This window comes from Camelus ferus, chromosome X (assembly GCF_009834535.1).
Source record: "Camelus ferus isolate YT-003-E chromosome X, BCGSAC_Cfer_1.0, whole genome shotgun sequence".
Lineage (NCBI taxonomy): Eukaryota > Metazoa > Chordata > Mammalia > Artiodactyla > Camelidae > Camelus > Camelus ferus.
Window position 1 is genome coordinate 45,058,208 of NC_045732.1, and position 9,829 is coordinate 45,068,036.

A 9,829-nucleotide genomic window follows, 5' to 3' on the forward strand; every position below is an offset into this window, starting at 1 on the left:
TATCATAAAAGGAGAACTATTTAAATAAAAAATCATTATGGGGTCTATAATAATTATTGAAATAAGATATATGACCACAATCATACAATAGAGAGGGATGAATGGAATTATAATATTTTAAATTTATTATATTTATGTGAAGTGGCTAATATTAACTCTAACAGATTGTGATGTTAAAGATGCATATTGTAACCCTTGAGTAACTATTAAAAGTGATACCAAAAATTATAGATTTATCTATATATTTAAGCAAAATAGAGGTACTAAATAAAATACAAAGGTATTGATTATCCTTGATGAATTAAGAATGTGAAATAGAGGAAAATAAATAGGACAAAGAGAAAACAAATAGCAAATGATAGATTCAATCACATGCAAAATTACACTAAATAGAAATAGAATAAACACTCCAATAAAAGGCAGAGATTATTAAACAGGATAAAAAATCAAGACCCAACTATTTGCTGACAAAAAGAGATGCACTTTAATATAAATACTCAAATAACTTGAAAATAAAAGGATGGAAAGTGATATATCATGCAAATTGTAAACCTAAGAACATGTTGTGGCGTTATAAATATCAGACAAAGAGGACTTCAAGAAAAATAATATCACAAGAAATAAGGTAGAAATTTCATAAAGATAGTTTGTTAATACATAATAATGCTAAATATGTGTGCACCTAAAAACAGAGATTTAAAATTTATGAGAAAAATGCAGACAGCTCTAAAGGGAGAAACAGACACATTCACAATTATAATTGATAATTTTTATTACTCTTCTCTCAGTAATTAATAGAAACTACACAAAATTAGTAAGGACTTAGAAGATTTCAATCATAGTGTCATCTAAGATAATGTAATTGCCATTTTATAGAACACTACACTTTGTAACTGCAGAATTCATGTTATTTTCAAAGGCGCATAAAATACTCACCAAGGTAGACTATATTCTGGGCCACAAAATATCCATGTATATTTTGCATATATACATATATCAATATTTGTCCTTAAATATCAAAAGTTTAAAATCTTAGAGTATGTGTTCTGTCTACAACATAATTATTAGGAATCAATAACCATGAAATAGCTAGAAGATACCTAGAAATGGCCCCAAATATTTATAAATGAAATGACACACTCCTAAATAAACTATTAATGAGAGATAAAATCATAAGTAGAATCCGATGATATTTTGAATTGAATATTATGTAATCACAACATATCAAAATGTTTAGGATACAGCTAGAGCAGAATATAAAGGGAAATTTACCATTTTAAATGCTTATACTTGAAAAGCAGAGTCTTAAAAATCTGTCACCTAAATTTACATCTTTAAGAGCTGACAAATGAAGAGTAAATTAAATCCAAAAAAGTAAAAGGAAGAAAATAATAGAACAGAAACAATTAAAATAGAAAACAGACCAACAATAGAGAAAATTAATAAACTCAAAAGTTTATTCTTTGAAAAGATTAATAAAATTTGTAAATTCATAGCAATACTGTTCAAGGAACAAAAAGAGAAAACTCACAATATCAACATCAGGAATAAAAGTGTACATCACTACAGATTTTATACATATTAAAAGTTTAATAGGAGTATGCTCTCTGGCCATACAAAATTAAGTTAAACATCAGTATTAGTAACAATTAGGATTTCCTCCAAGAGTGTGGGACACATTTCCTTCCTCAGTTATATGTCTGGTTAGCCTATGTACTAGTTGAGCTGGTCCTATAGTTCTTGAGTACTGGGAAAGAAAACTAGGGAACATGGCATTGAGGAAATTACCTGGTAGAGAGGGGTTTAGTATTGTTGTACCATTGGTGACTAAGAGAAGTTGAGGTTGAAGACTATAGTCCTTCTAGTGATACCACAATAAGCAGGTGGGTAGCCAAGAGGCACACATAATAGAGGGGAAGCCATATGAAAGCCATAAGTTGGAGGTCAATGGGGAGTGGTGACCAAATTTTCCAAATAATTGTTAATAATTTAGGGGAGCTGCACTGGAGTGAGCTCCTTATCAATAAGGCATTGACATAGTTATAACCCATTAATTCTTGAAAGGAGTTATATCAGTCATAGAGTGGGACTGAAAAAAGCCAGTCAAGTATAGTTGCTTGTCCTTTTTTTTCTCTCTCTCCCTTTTTTTTTTCCCCTTATCACATCATGGAGGAGAAAATAAGTACCTTGAAGGTAGGATGACAAGGGGAGAGGATGTGCATTCCTTGACTTCTGCACCTCCTTCTAAATACTGTAAATGAGGTTGAAGTCACAACCTGGTCTAGCATGATCTGGGGTAGGCAAAGAGATCTGAGATTTAAATTGAGTTTAAAAATTAAATTGTAAAATAAATGGGACTATGTTATAAATATCAACATGAGATCATTTTAATAACATAATATCACCAGCAATTTATGGAATTTGGTCAAGCCACACACATGTGCAGTGAATGTTGTCAACTTTGCTGTATGGAGAGCAGTTACTGGAAAAAATAAAATTATTTCATGGTTGCACACCAATGAATTGAGAATTTTTAATACACCTACTTAGATCTGAGACATAACTTTATCTCAACCATTACTCCTTTTCCTATCCCTGTACTTTAGTTTGTTCCTCAGTTTGCCCATTTCTCGTTTCTTTATATTTAGTTCTTCATCTCCTTTTCTCAATCTTTATTGCCCTTAACAGTCTCTTCTCCTCTCTCTTTATATATCCTTCCATTTTTCTCTTTTAAACTTTTATTCCATGCTCTTATCATCCCTTCTTCTCCTCTATCTTGCCTTACTCTGATCCCTTTCCTTGAGTATATTAGATCACTACTTAGAATAGACTAAATACTTTATCAAATTGTGTCGCTTTTGAGAGTAAATGAGGATGAAAACTATACTTTTGTTAAGACAACAGGCATAAACCAGTATTGTCATAGGCAAATTGGGATTGTGATCACACTATCTGTAACAAAGTCCTAAATTAGGTAAGTCAAGACTGTCTAGGAAGGCCACTACGGCAAAATGATAGTAAGCTGATTTCTGTAAGATGCACAAGAGTTAGGTGAAGAGTGGGGAGAAGTATGTTACTGACAAAACAAAGAGGGATGCAGAGGTCCTGAAGTAAGAATGAAGAAGTTCAGAGTAGCTGGAGAATGAAAAGAGATGGAAAGAGTGGCATGGAATGAGGCTGCAAACGACGATAGAATTCACATCAAGAGAGGAATTGAACAAAGGGGTTTCCACAGTTCCTCCATTTTTGAGGACTTAAATGAGGCTTTCTGGTTGGAATGAGGTGGTGGTACTAGATTACTTGCCACCAAGCTACATTTTCATAGCAAGCATAGGAATTTAATTTAGAATTATGTGTTATAGATCAATAAAAATAATACTGTTCTCCAAAGATGCTTTTTTTAAAAAATTATTTATTTTTTATTGAAGTATAGTTGACTTACAATGTTGTGTTAGTCTCTGGTCTACAGCATAGTATTCAGTTATATATATACTTTTTCAGATTATTTTCGATTATGTTATTACAAGGTATTGAATATAGTTCCCTGTGCTATACAGCAGGTCTTTTTTGTTTATCTATTTCACATATAGTAGTGTGTATCTGTTAATACCATACTCCTAATTTGTCCATCCCTCTACTCTGCTTTCCCCTTTGATAACCATACATTTATCTTCTATGTCTGTGAGTCTCTTTCTGTTTTGTAAATAAGTTCATTTGTATCATTTTTAAGATTCCACATAGAAGTGATATCATATGATACTTGCCTTTGTCTGACTTACCCAAAGATGCGTTTCATCACAAATTACATGAGACAAATAAACATGAATTTTTGTTGAAGTATATTAGTATTTGGTTGATGTAACTGAGGGATGTAGATGAAGAAAACTAAAGGAGAAGTTTAAAGCCCTGTACAAGGCACTGCTTGGCCAGGGTAGGGAGTTTGACTTTATTCTAATTGCAATGGGAATATAGTGGGAGATTAAGCAGGAAAATAGCATAATATGACTTACATTTTAAGAAGGTTACTCTAGTTACTGTATAGAGAACTGATTGTAGTAAGGAGAAGATTCGAGGTTGGGAGGTCAATTAAGAAGTTCCTCCAGTAGGCCAGGTTAGAAAGATAATAGTGGCCTAGTCTAGGATGATGGAAAGTGAGAGGTATATATTTGAGGTATAATATCCAGGATTTGGTGGTTTTTCAAATATGGAAAAGGAAATGAGGGAAAGGAATTGGTGATGGGAGACTCATAAGTTTTTGGATTGAGAACCTGAGTGCATCTTGGTGGTACTTTCTGAGATAGAGGAATCAAGTGAAGGAATTTATGATGATTGTGAGAAGGATATATTACAAGAAATCAGTTTCAGACCTGTTAATTGTAAAAATACTGAGACCTATCCAATTGCAGAAATGAGGTAGGCAGTCGGACTACAGATCTAGAATTCATAGATCAAGACTGGAGATTCAGATATGGGAGCAAAAAGCATATAAAATGGTGATTCAGGCCTCCTTTCCTGAGTCTGATCATGTCCCAGTGAAGACACTTTACAGAGGAAGGGCTGAGGAAAACAGGCAGCTGACAGGGGAGGTTGCTATGCAACAGATGAGGAAAGTCATCCAGCCAGGCAGAATTGATGTTGGCCCTTGGGGACCAAATGCTGCAGTTCCTCCTAGCATTAGCTTCCTTTCATATGTTGGCTCCTGGCAGGAGCCGATGCCAGAACAAATGTGAAATGTACAAAGATCTGCCTTGGATTTGGGGGAAGTATCAGTTCAATTTGAGTCATTTCACATCTGTATATCATTTTCTGCCTTTTTGAGTCTCTCTAGTCATTCTGGAAGCACAGCAGCATGTGTATTGTTGAGTAGGACCCCAATAAGTATACCTTGCACTTTCCAGTTTATATATTGAGAGACTGGGCTCAGAGATGTCCAGTCACACCTGAGCAGGCTCACACAGCTAGCGACAGACTGGCCCGACCCTCCATCCATGGAATCCTGAAGTCCAGCCCAGCTTCTACCCACAAGATCACAGCTGCCCCAGGCCTCAGGCCTGGAAGGAACCAGGGCAAACATTTACTCTCAATCAGGGCTTGCCATGGCTCAGACACACAAGTGCCAGATTGTCCTGCCACTCCAGTGGGCACCAGGAAAGCCTCAGGGGCAGCACATTTGTGCCACTCACAGGGAAGAGGTCTGACAGTTGGAGCAGAGAGTGGACCCCAAAGGGTAATTCCCACACCTGGATGGACCCACATAGAGCAGGCTGAGACTGGGGCCTCTCCCTGTTTCCTCCAGATGGAGAGCAAGAGCTTAGGTCTCAGAGAACACAAATGTTGCTTGTTTGGACAGATGTTGACAGGGGAGGGGAGGGGAGGTGAATCCATTGCTCAAACTAAAGAGGGGAGAGTGCCTTAGTCTCCCAGGCCAACACTAGTGGAACACGGGTTTTTGCAGTCAAGAAGACCCAGGCCCAAATTCTGAATTTTCACCTTTCTGACTCTGTGGCCTTGTCTATTTCATGACATGTGTCTGTCTGTGCCTCAGCTTCCTGATCTGTAAAATGGGGTTGCTAACATCTCCTTCTCAAGGCAAATCCCAGGACAAATCCCAGCATAGATCCTGCTACCATGTACAAACTGTGCTTTTCCTTGACCCCTATTCTCAATTCACACAAAATATGCCCACAGCTAGAGCCACATAAAGGGCAAGGAAGGATATAGGCAATTCATGAGTAGGGGACTCACATGGAGCCAGCTGCTGATCACTGAAGAAACTGCCATCCCCATTAGTGTATTTTCCCTAGGTCCTTCCTTTTCCTTAGCCCTAGAGCTGAGTTGATACTCAGAAGGCATTTTGGTGTAGCACTTGTTCCCTCACAGAGATCTGTTTCAGAGAAGTAATTGGCTTCTTGGATTGGCTATCCTTTTCACCAGTCCTGTTGGTCACCATGTTTCAAGTTGCAGGCACTCTGCAAAGATCCCACCTGGGGAGCCTGACCCATGGCAATCAGATTTCCAGGAAACTAATGTATAACATTTATAACATAAAAGCCAATACATTTATATAAACTTACTTTGACTATCTGGTATTCCCTCTTGTACACTTTCTCTCTCAATAAAGGAAAATAGTCACAGATGACTTGGAGTTTTCAGCATCAGAATGAGGGAAGTTGGTTGGTCATCTCAGTGGCTGGGATTCCTGGATTAGGATTCCTTATACATTCAGAGCCTGTATAGGGAATTTCTGGTCACCAGTTCCAATGTTCCTGTCAGCAGACAGGTCACTCTCTAATAGGTAGAGTGCCTTACACAAAAGGACACATTTTTTTCTACTGCTTGGATAACCCCTTCACAGACTCCATGCAGACCACCCATCTTCTACCTACACAGTCCTTATGCACAGAGGACACCATTAGGTATTAACATCAGTGTAGCCTGTTATCTACACATGACACACTGAACACTTTGTTGTAGAGTGTCCCCAGGCTTCTCACATCTACAGATGCCCTCTGGGGTCAGCCTAAGGCTGTCTCGTGTCACTACCATGATTTTTCTCACCATTCCTTAAGGCCATGAAAATATTATTCAAAAACAGCATAAAAGTATTCCAACTATGGATTCACATTGTACATAATGTATTTTTTAAATCCCATAATTGGGTTGTTTTCCAATTTTCATTATTGCATATGAAAAATGAATAATTGTGCTCCTGAATATTCATGTAAATCTTGGATTATTTTCTTGCAGTTGGCCCCTAAAAGTGGAGCCATTGAGGAAAATATATGAAGTTTTCTAAGGCTTTCATGTATATATTTCTCTCCAGAATAGCTATACCAACTTATAGTGTGACAGCTATGTGTGAATGTCAGTTTTACTGCATTATTACTAACACTGGCCACTATTCTCTTTAAAAATTTGCCAGTCTCTTTTTTGGAAAATAAATTATTAACGTTGTTTTATTAAAAATATCTTTATTCTTTTATGATTATAGAGGCAATTCATAATCTATGTAGGAAATTTTAAAATACAGAAAGAAATGAAGAACAAAGTAAAAATGGTACATAATTTTACACCAAAATAACCACTTATAATTATAGAGATTTTCTTTACATTCATTCATTTATTTATTTATTTATTTATTTATTTATTTATTTATTTATTTATTTATTCTTGACTTCTTTCTTTCCCTCCACATCACTCATCTGACCAATCCATCAGGAAAATATTTTGGTTCTATCTTCAAAATACATGTTTGTAAATTGATCTCTTCTTACAGGTTCTATAGTTACTACCTTGAATCAAACCACTACCACTGTTCATGTGGACCATTGCAATAGCATCCCCACTGGTGTCCTTATTTCCACAATATCCTGTACAGTGTATTCTCTATGCAGTACTCAGAAGGATCTTACTAAAACCTCATGTCCCTCCTTTGCCCACAATCCTTCCATATCTCTTATCAAACTTAGAGTAAAATTAAATTCCTTAGAGTGATCTATAATGTCAACATGATTCATTCATCACCTTGCTGGTCAAACTGCCTCACCCCTTCACTCATTCTACTTATACCACATTGCCTTCCTTCTGGATCCTTAAATGTACCTAATTTGTTTACTCTTATCTTAGGTGTTTACTCAGCTGTTTCCATTGCTAGGAATACCCTTCTACAGTATAGCTGAATGGCTAATTCCTTTATAATGAAGAATTTTCTCAAATAAGCCCCTCCAGATGATTCTGATCCCCCTTACTCTGCTCTATTTTTCTTTTTCCCATAACTCATATTTTGTAATGCATTATGCAATTAAGTTATTTTTTATGTTTATTGCTTATAATCTGTTTCTCCCACTAGAAAATAAATGCCACAAGGACAGAGATATTTATGTTTTGTTTTATGTTTCCAAAGAACTTTGAACAAGGATCTGGCACAAAAAAAGGTACTCAATAAATGTTTGCTGAATCTACCTATTTTTCTTTCTATCTATCTGTCTTAATAAAAGCTGGGATAAGCAATGAGCCTGAGTGGGCATAAGACAAGAGGAAGTTTATTTTGTTGCTCCATAAAGGTAGGGACGATGAGGGATTAAAAAAAGTAAACTGGAAGACAAGGAGTGGTGGAAAGTTGTCTAGGTACTTGATGTAATTCCTTTTATTTAACTCCAAGATCTTTAATAAATTTCACAAAGTCTCAGGCACTGTTTCATCTGTGCAAATATTTTGGAGGTTGGGGTTGGGATGTGTGAAAGGGCAGAATTGTGAGTTCAAGAGATGTGAAGCTAAACAGGCAGTTTGAGAGTGACATCAACAAGATGGTAGACTAGGAATCTCCAGGCCTTTATTCTCCTACAGAGAAATAAAGTAAACAATAATAGATGGGATAGAATATCTTTGTCAGAACTCTAGAAACCAATTGAGAAATATCCAAGCCAGTGTAAAGCTAAGAAGGGATTCCAATGAAAGGAGTAGGAAAACTCATGGCATTTTGTGTGCCTATCTGTGCCCTTTCCTCTAGCTGGCATAGTGAGGCACAATCAGGAGAAAATCTTCCTTACTAGGGCTCCTCCTTTGGAATGGAAACAAAACAGTGGACAATATGTCAAATGTTATGGTTTGTCTGGAGGCTGACTAAGGGATGGATTTCCCTCTTACTTTACTCAGATCACTGGTAGGGCTGGTGATACAGTTTGTAAACCACTGAAAATGTATTTCAAAGTGTCTATACATGAAACAAATTGCCTTTACTGTCTGAGGCAAAATTCCCATATCTGTTGAACAGGTTCAAGGGAGCAATAGGCACTTTCCATGGAGGCAATGATATAAGATTGCTGGAGGACAGAGAAACCATTAAAATATTATTTTATTTACATTGTGTATGTGTGTGTGTGTGTGTGTGTGTATGTGTGTGTGTGTGTGTGTGTGTGTATGAAAAGCTCAATCAGTTTAAAGGAAAGGAGGGAAAATTCCTGATAGCCAGGTAGCTAGCCAGGCCAGGTTACCAGAGGCTCTGTTCAAAGGAAATTGGGAACTCTTTAAATTTGACACATCATACGGTGAGTGCAGAGAAACAGGATTAACCTCTGCTTTTATGAGGCAACTGAATTCATTTATCCCCCCTTAGGAATGCTCCCATAAAAGAGGACATGGTGGTAAATTGGGCTAGAAAAATTGCTGAAAAATCAGCCAATATACCAGAAGTAGGAAAAAATCTACCCATCACCCTACCCCTACTCAGTTACCAATCTACCCTGAGAAGAAATTGACAGTTAATTTTGAACTACTTAAACTTTAGTGGACCCAAAACATTTTAAAATTCTAGGGATGTGTTCTAAGGACAGGACTATGTTTTCAAAATGGTTGAAGAAAATGGAAGAAGCTTTGTATGCAAATAGCAATTGAGTTCAGGAAAAGCTATGGCATTGGTTGTCATTGTAGAATATCCACAGAATATTCCACAGCAATATCATATGGAAATTATGGAAGAAAGGCAGAGTATCTGCAGGGTTTGGATGGTATTAGGACAATTCAGAAGATAATGAGTGTACTTAGAGATGAATCTCCAAGACAATCCCACAAAACATTACAGCACACACACCAGAGAGTGACAAATCTATTTTGACAAAACAATGTATATATGAGGAATTCAACTGTAAATAGCACATTTGACAAGTCAGTCTTAGGTGCAAACAAAGACTTTTTTTGGTCCTACTTTCCATTTAAATCTGCTCCATAGTGTTAATTATTCCCTACCCTTTGGATAAAACCAAAGGTAGGCCTCTTGATTTTTCTGGTCACTCTCAGTTGCACCAATAATGTTTCAGTTCTAGTCTGAAGG